The sequence below is a fragment of the Biomphalaria glabrata genome, chromosome 2, assembly GCF_947242115.1.
Source record: "Biomphalaria glabrata chromosome 2, xgBioGlab47.1, whole genome shotgun sequence".
Taxonomy (NCBI): domain Eukaryota; kingdom Metazoa; phylum Mollusca; class Gastropoda; family Planorbidae; genus Biomphalaria; species Biomphalaria glabrata.
Window position 1 is genome coordinate 32,115,437 of NC_074712.1, and position 15,374 is coordinate 32,130,810.

General features: G+C 37.7%; 1 protein-coding gene across 2 annotated transcripts in view; it reads right to left on the bottom strand.

Annotated features, from left to right (window-relative positions):
* Positions 1-4,731, bottom strand: part of LOC106057040 (dynein beta chain, ciliary-like) — a 131,625-nt gene extending 126,894 nt beyond the window's left edge. Inside the window, exons 1-3 of one of the 2 annotated variants that reach the window (XM_056020082.1) lie at positions 3,950-4,728; positions 2,433-2,702; positions 1,999-2,218 (exon numbers count right to left, since the gene is read on the bottom strand). The gene's annotated coding sequence lies outside the window, so the exon portion shown is untranslated. Of the gene's footprint in view, positions 1-1,998; positions 2,219-2,432 lie in introns of both variants that reach the window. The other variant, XM_056020081.1, reaches the window with a different exon arrangement.
* Between the last annotated feature and the right edge of the window lie 10,643 nt (positions 4,732-15,374).

Consider the following 15,374-nt stretch of genomic DNA (forward strand, 5'->3'; position numbering starts at 1 on the left):
TTGAAAGGGCTGCTGTGGACTGTACTATTCGGGCACGTAGTTTAGGTTTCGTTCTCTCATCTGAGACAATAGCTCCGAGGTACATGAAGCTGCTGACACTAGTCAGCTTTTCACCTCCAATACTGATGACCCTTTTAAAGCCCTGTTGGCAATTGGTCATAATTTATTTACTACCTACTACCCTTTTTCGATCAAGTTTAAACATGGAACAAGTATTCACTGTCCCTAACAAACAACGAATCCATTAAAAAAATTAATTAATTAATTAATTAATGGTCATTAATACATTTTGTTTGATTTAGAAAACGAAAATAAATTTTACAGTATTTAGATACATGGCTTTAAATATATAGTTCTTTCCCATATGGGGTTGTTTTTTAAAAGGTATTTTAAAAACAATATTTTGCTCTTTGAATTCTAGAACCTGACCGTTGTTATAGACGCCTTTGTCCTAGCTGAACTTTAAAAAGTGGACGGAAGAATACTTGTATAACGAAATTTGTCTCACTAACGAACTTAGTGCCGGCTACTGCAATGCTAAAAGAAGAACCACTGTGTCTGGACTCCTGACTTACGGTCCTATGAATTGTCTCCCTTAGAATTTTACTTCATGTTTATATTGCAAATAATTGCTACTTTTACACTTATTACAAAGCTTATATCAACCAACTGGTAAAAGTTTGTACATGTTATTTCTCCGACACCCAATCTCGAATGAAGCTAACATTTTGTAGAACTATCTCGTTTACCAGACAACACAGGAATCAATATATAAAAAAAACAATTAGTTACTTAATTATTGGTAATTAATTATTTTGTTTGGTATCTCGAACAAAGTAAAAAGAATTTATTTGACTGAAGTGGTGGTATGGGCTGAATTAGTCCCCTTTACAGATAGCCACTCTAAATTGCAACAAATAATTGTCATTGGCAGAGTGGCTAGCATGTCGGCCCGAGTAAGCGTGAGCCGAGAGTTCGAAATCATGTCGTTCCCCCGCCCCTCATTGTTTTGTGTGTAAGAGCTTTTAAAAAACAATTACATGTAAAATTTATCCAGATCTCTATTTTTTCCCCTCCCCATTTTCCCAACTGGTCCAGTCACGTGATAGGATCATAGCGTAGTGAGCAAGCTAAAAGCATGAAATAGCGCTAAACAAAAACAATTGGTACAAATATTATTAATCGCACAGGTTTATTGCTGTTGGTCCAGATCTGTAACGAATTATAATTAATTGACTAATTGATACAATTACACTTCGTATAAGCTTTGCTGTTGTTGCTGTTTTTTTTAAGGTATTTTTTATAATGTTTTTCTTGTCTTATAAATTACAGACGTTCGTTCTTAACAAAAGATAATTACATCCTAAAAGCATCCATCTGTCAATTAATTAGAGACTTAAACACTCCTGTCATTAGTTTTCATGGCTGATTCAAACAACCCGTAGCATGCTCTAATGGCACTAGGGAAGAAGGAGCACGTAAGAATGTTTCTATCAGAAAGAAACGTGTCTCTCCCTTTGTGTCTTCATGCGACTTCTGTTGGTTCGAACCTCTGTGTTTGTTAATTACGGTCTAGGGTTTTATGTATTAGTACTACGTTACCTTTAAGTGAGCTTGTGCATACTGAATTATTTCAAAAGAAAAGAACGCTTTGATGAAATTCTTTAAGAAGGTACTGCTCTTTTAATAGCCTTTTTCATACTTAAATTAATCACAGTTACAGGCTCTTTGCGTTTCAATTTTAAGATCCGCTGTACATTTTTTAAAAAAGGAGTTAAGAAATATAATTAGAAATAAATTATAATTTCTTTAAAAGTATAATAGGAGACAATAAGAGAAAAAAATAAGACAAATGTAAGTTTATATACTCTTTCTAACACATAGCTTATCAATAATTTCGTAGTTTTACACCCGATACACAATTAAAGAAACCTTAAATACAACAGTAGTTCTTCAATACTTAGTCAATCAGAGCACTACAGTTCTAGTTCAACCTACTTGACAGCACAAACAACATCATGTTTCAGTTTTGAGTCCAGACATCGCTTTCTAATCTGATGAGAAAGTAAGTCTTGCTGCCTGGTCCTTTGACCGCATATGTCACAGGTGACCATGGAAATCACAGGGGCAGTGTTCTGGCGTCTTAGTTGATTGATTTCATTCACATTGGTCATTCTGTGGACTCGTCATCAGGGACTTTTCAAACATTGGATGTATGCTGGAAATGGTGAGTGTGCATGTTGACTATTGTGAAACATGAATATTGTTAACATGATAAAGTCGTAATTACATATTTTAAAGTTAAATATAATCAAACAAACAAAAATTTATTATGTCAGAAATATATTCCGTTCGATGTGAATAAGATTTTAATGGTTGGCAATTCAGTTTATCTGTAATGTAAATACTTTTAACATTAAACGTATACTTACAAGGCTAGTTAACATCCAGAATGATAAGTGATACATTGCTTTCACTAGACAGTTCCAAGTAGTTATATAATACACACACACACATACACAAGGACCCACTTTCTGGCCTATCAGCTTAGTACATTCAACTGAATGTACACTGACACCAGTGGTTCTCACACGTTGGGTTCAATTTGTCTGCTGTAGCTCCAGCATGCTCAATGAACAGACACTATTACTTAAAGATGATTGTATCTGAGCTGACTTAGTCGACATATAACTTGACGGTCTCTACAATACAATTGATACAATTCGATCTATAAAGTGTAACCCATGTCTTGATACATAGAATAGAATATATGTCTTGATATATATATAATAATAATATATATAAATAATATAACTCATGTCTTGATATATGCAATATAATTTGTACCCTTTGATCTATAGAAATTAATTCATACGTTTCTTGTCCTTCGATTATAACTCCATCCTGTTTTGGATCTAACTAAGAGAGAGACTACAGGCACTTATGCTCAGACAACTTTTTCTTTTTTCAGTATATTATGTAAATTAGGACAATGTTTACCAAGTGTTTTCTGTTTTGAATTGATGTTTTAGAACTAGTCGATGTCTTTATTTCTCTGACATATAATTGAATGTTTCACGAAATTATAAACTTGAATATCATTAACTTGTGTTTTCAAGTACCACAGATATTTGGAGAGCCCGTGCTGTAGTTAGTGTATTACTATAGAATATAAATCTACGTATTCTATCTAGGTCGAAGAAGAATTTCGTTTATGCTCGTTACAACACGAGACTCTCTGTGATCTAACGCGAGAATGATTATATCAAATATTGAACCACTTGTAAAACTGCCTTGGATAGAAAAGAAGAAAAAAAGGAGGGTATATCAAACATTACAATAGAAAGTAATCTGTGCCTGAAGTCGTGACCGAGTTGTATCAATATCTTCCGTTCAATTGCCTGTCAATCTTTGAATGGGAAAGTGTCGGCCTAAGGTAAACATACGTCCTAACTAATCGCTTTACAGAGAAGAGCTCTCACTTATAGTCTCAATGCTAACCTGTTGCTTTTCATGTTCAATTTTTTAATCGATTCCAGAAAACCCACGATATTATATTAGTTCAATAAACCAGGTTTGATAAGAAGTCTATAGATTGTGACAAAATGCATATGTTTTACCAATGCCGACTGCGATTAAAAAAAAATTATCACTTTTGTTTAGAGTAATTTATCTATGTTTAACATTCTAAGCTCTAAGCTAACTTGTCTACATTTCAATGTGTCTCGGATTTAAGGGATCTCAAACTAACTCCAGCTTTAATATTGGGTGTTTATTGTGTATGTTTTCATTACCGGTAGCTCACGTCTAAAATACTTCCTGCACAGGCTGAGTCTTCGCCTACAAAACAAGTCTAGTCGACTGTCATAAATCAAAGTCAAGACAAAATTAAACCGAACTTACTAATTATATTTAGATATATATTAATTTTAATCTGAATTTATTTTACCTGCTAAAACTTTTTTAAAGAAATAGTCTTTGTATTGTTTTGATGAAGCTGTATTGATTTATATTCCTTTATTGAACTCTTTCAATGGTCATAAATTACAATCTTTATTGAAATCTTTGCATAGCCATTGCTTAAATTACTAAAACACATTTAAAGAACATCGTATAGTGGCTGTTAGCATTTGTTTTGTAGGCCTACTATTGGTTAAATACAGCGATGAGGTAATTATCGACCTTCGCCTTTGCACCTCCCGCATATTAAAAAGTACAAAATGAGTCAGGTCATGTGGGCAGCAGTGGTTTTGAGTCATTATCAGATGTTAAGAAGAAAGAAAGGGAATAGAAGAAAGTTTTCTATTACACCGCTGACTATCCTTCTAATCCTTCTGTTAGTCTTTCTACTAAAGGTCTAAGCCTCGAATCCTGTTTCTTAATGAAAGATCGATTTAAGACTTGGCGTGTACCAAGGGACGAAATCCGTTATTTTTATTCCTATTTAAAGAATAGTTTCCCTTTACTAATGTCTGGGTTATTTAAGAGCTTTTCCGAAACTTGAAAGCAAAGAGAGTTAAAGTGCTGATTTTTTTTAAAAACATTCCAAGTATATATTGAACAAGTACGGCATAATGGCAGCTTGAACATCTGAAATATGTTCACAATTTCACAATAAACACTTTAACTTAATCTGAAATATGTTCACAATTTCACAATAAACACTTTAACTTAATCTGAAATATGTTCACAATTTCACAATAAACACTTTAACTTAATCTGAAATATGTTCACAATTTCACAATAAACACTTTAACTTAATCTGAAATATGTTCACAATTTCACAATAAACACTTTAACTTAATCTGAAATTCATCGTATGAGACAATTGAAACATTTCATCGTAACTCATCCATTTACTGATGTTTTTGCCTTTGCCTTTACCTATACCTTAGTCTATTGGACTCACTGGCGGATCCAAGGGGGGGTGGTAGGGGCGGACGAATTTTAGATTAGAATTCACACAATTTGTATACGAATTTATTACTTATGTTAATAATATATACTAATTATTTATATTTTTAACATATTTTTAGATTATTTCGCCCCCCCCCTCTAGTATGTTGGCCGATTTGGTGGGGTCGGGAGGGGCGATGACATCAATCCGCCCCTCCCCCCCACATAAACTTTTGAGTGGGGGGGCGGTCCAATTTATTTGTAGAAATCACAGCTTGCTAACAGAATCAATTAAATATCTATATGATTAAAACTTGTTATTGATATTTTAACCGATCTTTATATTATGTCGTTCACCTGTTAGCCAATTGGTGTGTGGGGGGGGGGCGAACATATGTAGCCCTTCCAACCTTAACCCTTTGAGTGGGGGGGTCGGTCCTACTTTTAATTGGAAATCATAGTTTGTGAACAAAATTAGTCGAATTAATATATACATTTTATATTATGTCGCTCCCGTTCTGGTATTTTGGCCGATTCGGTGGGTAGGGGGTATGCGATTGCCTGTACTGCCCTCCCCACTCTAGCCCTCTTAGTGGGGGGGGGCGGTCCTATTTTTATGGAGAAGTCATAGTTTGTGAACACAATTAGTTGAATATCTATATAATATAAACTACGTATTGATATGTGAATCCATTGTATATTATGTCGCACCACACTCTAATCTCAAATTTTATAATTATTAAATATAAAATGAAAAAAGGTTGTACCAGGTGGGAGGGGCGATACATGCAATCGCCTTCCCCCCCCCCCCCCCCATCGACAAACAAATACTTTTTCTTTTTGTATTATAGTTAAGAAATTACAAAATAACAAAAATCTGTCACTGATATAATTTATATATGCTATAAATTAAATTCTTATATCGATTCGCCCCACCCCTATTCTTTAATGCCAAATGCAATCACTAGCAGAAATTATAAAAAGGAGCGAGGATTAATCGTTTTCACTCTATCGCCCCTCCCCTTTCCAGACAGAGTTTATGTAATTTCACATGAATTTATTATAATTATTTTATGAAAGACTTTGCTTTGGAAAAGTTAAAATTCAAACGAAATTTTTCAGTATAAGATTCACGATTGAGATGAGTTCTAAACCAAAAAATATGCGTCGCAGTCGGCTTTTCCAACCTTTGCTCAATCTGATATCTTCTAGTTACATAAATTTGGGACTATAACTTACAATTTACGCTTGAATTATATTGAATATTATTTATCGAATAATTTTTTCTTCGGCGGCGATCCTCAAAAGATTTAATCTAAATATGTGGGGTATCTTATCTTTTCAAGGAACGAATCGGTTTTATTTGCAATGTATTAAGGGCCTATAAATTCATATTAGAATAGTTTACAACACTATTCAGAAGGTCATTTTTTAATAGGGAGCTTCATGTCAGTAGAATGCGTTTCTGCAGTGAAGAATGCAAGAAAACACTTTTGGCGTCGGGGCTTCGCCCCGAACTCCATTGATTAATAATGTGCTGTAGATGTCAGTAGAATACTTTCCCCAGACCCCCAAGCTTGCAAGAGAAAGGCTTCAACATGACTGTTTTTTTTTCGCCGAAGGTTGAGAAACACTGCTTTAAAAAAAAATTCTTATATATAACATAATATATAACAAAAATCATGCTGTACGCACGTTTATGCATAGGGTTAGGGTTTGAAAAAAAATCGCCCCCCCCCCCACTCCAAAGTTCTGGATCCGCTAGTGATTTGGACCGTTGGGGCACCATGCAAGACTCGTCGACCGTCTTTCTCCATTCCTCTCTGTCATTTGCCTTAGAACCTCTTTCAATGGCACGCCCATTCCATTCTTTTATGCTGTCCTGCCATCGTTTTCTCTGTCTGCCTCTTCTTCTTTTTCCTGGTACTGTTCCCAGAAGGAAGGTCTTTGCGAGCCCCGAAGATCTTGTAATATGGCTATAGATTTTAAACTTGTGTTTTTTTACGATAGTTAGAAGGTCATCATGGGTTTCAATCGCTACAGTAACCCTGTCTCTAATCTCTTGGTTTGTGATGCGGTCTTTGAATGTGACTTCTAGGATCCTTCTGTAGCATCTCAATTTCATTGCTAGGATCCTCCTCTCTATCTCTGCAGTCAGCGTCCAAGACTCCCAAGCATATAAAAATGCCTGATTTTGGTGCCGAGGGCTAAACCTTTGTCTGTCCATATTATTGTAAGTTTTGAAAGGGCTGCTGTGGACTGTACTATTCGGGCACGTAGTTTAGGTTTCGTTCTCTCATCTGAGACAATAGCTCCGAGGTACATGAAGCTGCTGACACTAGTCAGCTTTTCACCTCCAATACTGATGACCCTTTTAAAGCCCTGTTGGCAATTGGTCATAATTTATTTTTTTCGGCATTTATTTGCATATCATATGCTGCGGAAGTCTTGTCAATGCGCATCACCAAGTCAGCTAGTTCTTCTTCTGTACCTGCTAGGCCATCACTGTCATCTTCTTCCTCCAATGCTTACAGTACCTTCCTAACCCTCGAGATATTGAAAAGTGTTGGTGAAAGTAGGCAGCCTTGTCTTACTCCAACTGTTGTTTTGAACCAGTCCCCAATATTATTGTTGAAGTACACCGCACTGGTAGAGGTTCTGGTGTACTGGTGTAAGACATTCAATTACACATGGAAACATCAATTTGTCTAAGTAGAATAGATCCATTTACCATCTACCTACTTATGTAACACACCCATTTTCTTATGCCACACATTTATTTATTATATACAAACACAATATAACTTTATTTCAATAATGAATTTACATAAGTATTTAACATGAACCTTTTCTTTTCTATACAGCAAAGACTTTCGCCTACTGCCTTTCCCTGTATTTATATCCTCTCAGAAACTAGTTCCCTCTTCAGTCGTAGAACGACTGTACTTCATCTCGTAGAACACCTTTTCATGTGACTGTGGAGCCTTATTATTATTATTCTCGAGAGACATTCCGGTCCACATGTAACGCTGGTTAAATGGCATTCTTTTTGGTGGTATAGGAGCCAGCTATTTTTCACTTGGCACGCTTTTCTTCCACAGCAGACGCCAATTCTTTTTCGCTGTTCATAGGTTTTTTTAGGTGACCATCTCTCTCCACATAATGAATTCTAGGGCTTTGTCTTCCCTGTAACCAGCATCAATATCCAATGGTCTGAGGTCCCTTTTGATAGCTCTGTTTTTAACTTCCTTGGCTATTTTAGTACTATTTAAAATATAAGGAGGTTTCTCAAACTGTAAACATTCTATTTATTGTTTATACATTAAAACAACCTTGACCTTGATTGCTAGAATGGTTCCCTGACTACACAGGCATTACGTTTTTCATATTCTTGAGCGTATACTGTGATAAAAAATGGTTCAAGCTAACTTCAAGGCTTTACATTATGTAGTCTATATTTGGTATGTTTGAATTCTCGATTATACTTTTTCTTCCTTGTAAGATTTTCTCTTACATGAATGGAATACATTTTTTAGTTCACTTTTTTTTTTGCGTTAGGATGTTTTCGACTGATACTTGTAGGCAACGCTCAATGTAAATAGTTTCCCTATTGAGTAAGTATTAGCCTTAGGCCTTTTTTGTTTAAAATCTAGTCCTGATGCTAGAGTGTATGTCTTTGAAATATAAAGGAAAAGTGATTTAAAAAGTCCCTGATACTATTACTGAAGTTACACTATGGTACTTTTGAAATAATTTATATCAACACAAGTTATAAGATCTTAGAGGACACACCAAAATAAACGTACTGCATTCTTCCACCATACCCCATTAATTCTCCTCCTAAGCGTATAACATACTTGGAAACTTCCAAACAACAGTTGTCCATCACAGCAAAACACTCGGCGTTCTTAAAGAACAACGTAATTATAGAGAATCTTGTTGGACTTTGACTCGGAAACACTTCAAGATACATGGCTTCAAGATACTTCATTGTATAGTAAATAGAACATAGAAATCTAGGTCAACACTTTAGTGAGTGTGTCTGTGTTGTATATTCAATATAGCCTGGCAATCTTAGCTCAACACTTGAATTCGTCCATGCTGTAAACTTAAAACAAAACATCCTAACTTGCTCTAAATCAAACATTTTGATCAACAAAACCTATTTACTATATCGACAAAATCAATAAACAACATGTAAAACTACAACTGTCGTTGTTATGATCGTTGATTCAGCCTAGGCTTGAATGAAATGACGCTCTCCCCTCCCCAAATCAAGATATTTTAAAATATTGTTTCACCTAAAGCTAGACTACTACAAATAATGGGGACATCGAATTTTCAATAGCATTTCTCGACAGACTGACGGCAGACAACACTAGAAGTGGCTTTTTGTCTTTTCGGGATCTCTAAAAATTCTGATTCCTAATCCCTGTCCCAATGTCCTCGTCTGGTTCGTCAAGTATTCAACCGCATCATCATCTAGTATTCTAGTATCAGGAATCAGCCACATCACCATCTAGTACTAGGATTCAACCGCAACACTCTCTAGTACCAGTTTCATTCTTCTTGAATTTCACGTGCCTTTCAATGATCTTGACAGATGGTTTCAGGTAGAATCCAGTGGAAATAAAAACAGAAGGTGAGTTGAACGTATTGAAAGTACAGAACAACAAACGAAGTCAATCCACAAACACATCAACACACACACATAAGTTTCCATCAAAAGTGGAATTCAGGTAATGAGAAAACAAAATGTTTTGACTAAAAGACTTTGAATCAAACTACAAACTTCTCGCACCACTTTAATGTCAGCGACAAACAAATTAGGATGGATAAGAATTTAGTGGGAAGACGCAGGATGGCTAGATGGAGGCAAGTCTAGATGGAGGCAACACACATTATCTTAGCTTTCTTTTGTTGTTCAATATTTATTACTGAAATGTTTTCTTACGTAGCAGTTTTATTTTTCAATTTACCTTCGAAATTTGTTTATTATGTTTGTTAAATCTGCATTGTGTGGGTATGTTAAATCTGAATTGAGTGGGTATGTTAAATCTGTGTTGTTTCTGTGTGTTATACACGGTGTTTAAGTTATATATGTGCTTATGTGTGTTAGATCTGTAATGTTATATGGTAGATCTGTGTTCTATGTATTATATCTGTTTGTTATATATGTTTTTTTGTATGTATTAAATGTGTATGTGTGTTATATCTGTTTCGTGTGTATTTTCAATTATTATTGATTTTGTTATTTTGATGGCCAAAAACTTCGACCAAAAATATTTGACATTGACACTCATTAAGTTCTGCTTTTTGTTTAAATTGTTCTTAAACACATAAAAGTGCATACATCCTCACCCTGTTCTTAAACACATAAAAGTGCATACATCCTCACCCTGTTCTTAAACACATAAATGTGCATACATCCTCACCCTGTTCTTAAACACATAAAGGTGCATACATCCTCACCCTGTTCTTAAACACATAAAAGTGCATACATCCTCACCCTGTTCCTAAACACATAAAAGTGCATACATCCTCACCCTGTTCTCAAACACATAAAGGTGCATACATCCTCACCCTGTTCCTAAACACATAAAAGTGCATACATCCTCACCCTGTTCCTAAACACATAAAAGTGCATACATCCTCACCCTGTTCCTAAACACATAAAAGTGCATACATCCTCACCCTGTTCCTAAACACATAAATGTGCATACATCCTCACCCTGTTCTTAAACACATAAAAGTGCATACATCCTCACCCTGTTCTTAAACACATAAATGTGCATACATCCTCACCCTGTTCTTAAATACATAAAAGTGCATACATCCTCACCCTGTTCCTAAACACATAAAAGTGCATACATCCTCACCCTGTTCCTAAACACATAAAAGTGCATACATCCTCACCCTGTTCCTAAACACATAAAAGTGCATACATCCTCACCCTGTTCCTAAACACATAAATGTGCATACATCCTCACCCTGTTCTTAAACACATAAAAGTGCATACATCCTCACCCTGTTCTTAAACACATAAATGTGCATACATCCTCACCCTGTTCTTAAATACATAAAAGTGCATACATCCTCACCCTGTTCCTAAACACATAAAAGTGCATACATCCTCACCCTGTTCCTAAACACATAAAAGTGCATACATCCTCACCCTGTTCCTAAACACATAAAAGTGCATACATCCTCAACCTGTTCCTAAACACATAAAAGTGCATACATCCTCACCCTGTTCCTAAACACATAAAAGTGCATACATCCTCACCCTGTTCTTAAACACATAACGGTACATACATTCTTAATCTGTTTTTAATAAACAAACTTTTAACAAAATGTGTCACACACAAAAAAAATAGATCTCCAGATGAGTTTATTATTTCTGCATAAACAAATTCAGGATCAATTATATTTAGAAGATGTTAACATTGTAATGTTATCACAAGATCCCATCAACAGTTGAGCTTTTATGATAAATAAATGTTGGACCATTTAAACACCGCACTTGCCAATCAAGATAAATATAGACGTCGAAATTGCGTGTGCTGTGACACTTAGACCTTCATCTCACGGCATAAGACAAAAAGTAAATCAAACATCAGGGACTGAACTATAATAGGCAGAGAATACTTATACACAATTTTACTAGCAACAAAATGATTCAGACGGTTTGGTGCTCTCTGACGTCCCTTCTTTCAACAATGGAGTTGCCCTGCAACCAACCCTAGCTCCGACCGTACCATAGCTATCCCTTGATTAGTGCATAAGGTTTGGCTTGTATGAGATCATCAATTAAAGGTTTGGTTCGTATGCACACCATTGTTTTGTGAGTGCAATAAAGTAAGCACACTCAAGTTCGAATACATTTTTTTTGTTCACTCAGTGAAACGTAAATTTCATATATGAGGCTTGTGGATCTAGAATCTAGAGTTACGACCCTGCTCGTAAGCTTGGTAGATTAGTTAGGACCTACATCCATCAAACTGTTGTGTCAATACTTTGTTTTTAATCACCACATTTTATATATTTTATGTTTCTTTTCCTTCACCCAACCACACTCTCTCTCTCTCTTTCTTTCTTTCTCTTTCTTTCTCTCTCTCCTCTCTCTTTCATCTCTGTCTTTATCTCCTCTCTCTCTCACCCTCTTTCTATCTCTGACACTGAAACACCAAAATGGAGCAAAATTCTGTCGAATCTTGTCGTTTGCAACAATACAAGCTCACCTCCAACACAATCTCACCTCCAACACAATCTCACCTCTAACACAAGCTCACCTCCAACACAAGCTCACCTCCAACACAAGCTCACCTCTAACACAAGCTAACCTCTAACACAAGCTCACCTCTAACACAAGCTCACCTCCAACACAAGCTCACCTCCAACACAATCTCACCTCCAACACAAGCTCACCTCTAACACAAGCTCACCTCCAACACAAGCTAACCTCTAACACAAGCTCACCTCTAACACAAGCTCACCTCCAACACAATTTCACCTCTAACACAAGCTCACCTCCAACACAATCTCACCTCTAACACAAGCTTACCTCCAAACACAATCTCACCTCTAACACAAGCTCACCTCTAACACAAGCTCACCTCTAACACAATCTCACCTCTAACACAAGCTCACCTCTAACACAAGCTCACCTCCAACACAAGCTCACCTCCAACACAATCTCACCTCTAACACAAGCTCACCTCTAACACAAGCTCACCTCTAACACAAGCTCACCTCTAACACAAGCTCACCTCCAACACAATCTCACCTCTAACACAAGCTCACCTCTAACACAAGATCACCTCTAACACCAGCTCACCTCTAACACCAGCTCACCTCTAGCTCAAGCTCACCTCTAACACAAGCTCACCGCTAACACAAACTCACCTCTAACACCAGCTCACCTCTAACACCAGCTCACCTCTAATACAACGCTAGCTCACCTCTAGCTCAAGCTCACCTCTAGCTCAAGCTCACCTCTAGCTCAAGCTCACCTCTAGCTCAAGCTCACCTCTAGCTCAAGCTCACCTCTAACTCAAGCTCACCTCTAGCTCAAGCTCAGCTCTAGCTCAAGCTCACCTCTAGCTCAAGCTCACCTCTAACACAAGCTCACCTCTAGCTCAAGCTCACCTCTAACACAAGCTCACCTCTAACTCAAGCTCAACTCTAGCTCAAGCTCACCTCTAGCTCAAGCTCACCTCTAGCTCAAGCTCACCTCTAGCTCAAGCTCACCTCTAACACAAGCTCACCTCTAGCTCAAGCTCACCTCTAGCTCACGCTCACCTCTAGCTCAAGCTCACCTCTAACACAAACTCACCTCTAGCTCAAGCTCACCTCTAGCTCAAGCTCACCTCTAACACAAGCTCACCTCTAACACAAACTCACCTCTAACACAAACTCACCTCCAACACCAGCTCACCTCTAGCTCAAGCTCACCTCTAGCTCAAGCTCACCTCTAGCTCAAGCTCACCTCTAACTCAAGCTCACCTCTAGCTCAAGCTCACCTCTAGCTCAAGCTCACCTCTAGCTCAAGCTCAGCTCTAGCTCAAGCTCACCTCTAGCTCAAGCTCACCTCTAACACAAGCTCACCTCTAGCTCAAGCTCACCTCTAACACAAGCTCACCTCTAACTCAAGCTCACCTCTAGCTCAAGCTCACCTCTAGCTCAAGCTCACCTCTAGCTCAAGCTCACCTCTAGCTCAAGCTCACCTCTAACACAAGCTCACCTCTAGCTCAAGCTCACCTCTAGCTCACGCTCACCTCTAGCTCAAGCTCACCTCTAACACAAACTCACCTCTAGCTCAAGCTCACCTCTAGCTCAAGCTCACCTCTAACACAAGCTCACCTCTAACACAAACTCACCTCTAACACAAACTCACCTCCAACACCAGCTCACCTCTAGCTCAAGCTCACCTCTAGCTCAAGCTCACCTCTAGCTCAAGCTCACCTCTAGCTCAAGCTTACCTCTAACTCAAGCTCACCTCTAGCTCAAGCTCACCTCTAGCTCAAGCTCACCTCTAGCTCAAGCTCACCTCTAACACAAGCTCACCTCTAGCTCAAGCTCACCTCTAGCTCAAGCTCACCTCTAGCTCAAGCTCACCTCTAACACAAACTCACCTTTAGCTCAAGCTTACCTCTAGCTCAAGCTCACCTCTAACACAAGCTCACCTCTAACACAAACTCACCTCTAACACAAACTCACCTCTAACACCAGCTCACCTCTAGCTCAAGCTCACCTCTAGCTCAAGCTCACCTCTAGCTCAAGCTCACCTCTAACACAAGCTCACCTCTAGCTCAAGCTCACCTCTAGCTCAAGCTCACCTCTAGCTCAAGCTCACCTCTAACACCAGCTCACCTCTAATACAACGCTAGCTCACCTCTAACACAAGCTCACCTCTAACACAAGCTCACCTCCAACACCAGCTCACCTCTAATACAACGCTAGCTCACCTCTAGCTCTAGCTCACCTCTAATACAACGCTAGCTCACCTCTAGCTCAAGCTCACCTCTAATACAACGCTCGCACACTATTCCATCACTAGAACTACGACTAAGAATCATTTCTTTCTTTTTCCATCTTTAGATTGGGCCACTCAGTAACTTACATGTTTTATCAATGAAAAAAAAAGTCTACAGGCTTTAGCAACTTACGAACAAGTTTATAATGTCTTTGGGACTTTTTCAATAAGGTGTTAGAAATAGGTAGAGATGCAATTTGACTAAAGAATTATTTACCACAAAATGAAGATTAATTGAATTCATAAGTTATTGATGAATGCATAAAGATACAATTAAAAAAGCAGAGATAAGTCAGCGTTTCTCAAACTGTGGGGCGGGGGCGTCCCCTCAAAGGCGAGTGGGCACGTTACGTCCTTACAAAAGGGGGACGCGAAGCCTGTCAATTTATTTTTCAAGTTGCAATTTGTTAATTATTTTATTGCATTTATTAATCCATGTTTGTTTATTTACCAAGTAAAAAAAGGCAAATGTAAACTTCAGGAGAAAACATTTCTGAAGAACGAAGGAAAGCGCTGCCAGGCCCCACATTGGGAGGTTACTGACCCCGTTCTAGATGGAGAGAAAACCTGCTGCATCTCCAATACTAATTCCATTAAGAACTTTTTCTAGCATACAATAAACTTAGAAATGAACAGCGGTAAACGTTTGAGAAACATTGTTGAAAGTCTAAAAGTTGTCAGAGTGAGACCACATAGATAGAACAAAATAAAGTGAATTCCGTTGGTGACATGTTTCTAATAATAATGTTTATTTTGATGGACGGTAATGTAAACATGGCTCACAAAGACCTTCCTTCAGAGAACAGTACCAGGAAGAAGAAGTGGCAGACAGAGAAAGCGATGGGAAGACAACATAAAGGAACAGACTGGCCTGCCATGAGGGAATTCTGTCTAAGACAAAAGACATAGAGGAATGGAGAGTGACGGACGACAGATCTTGTGT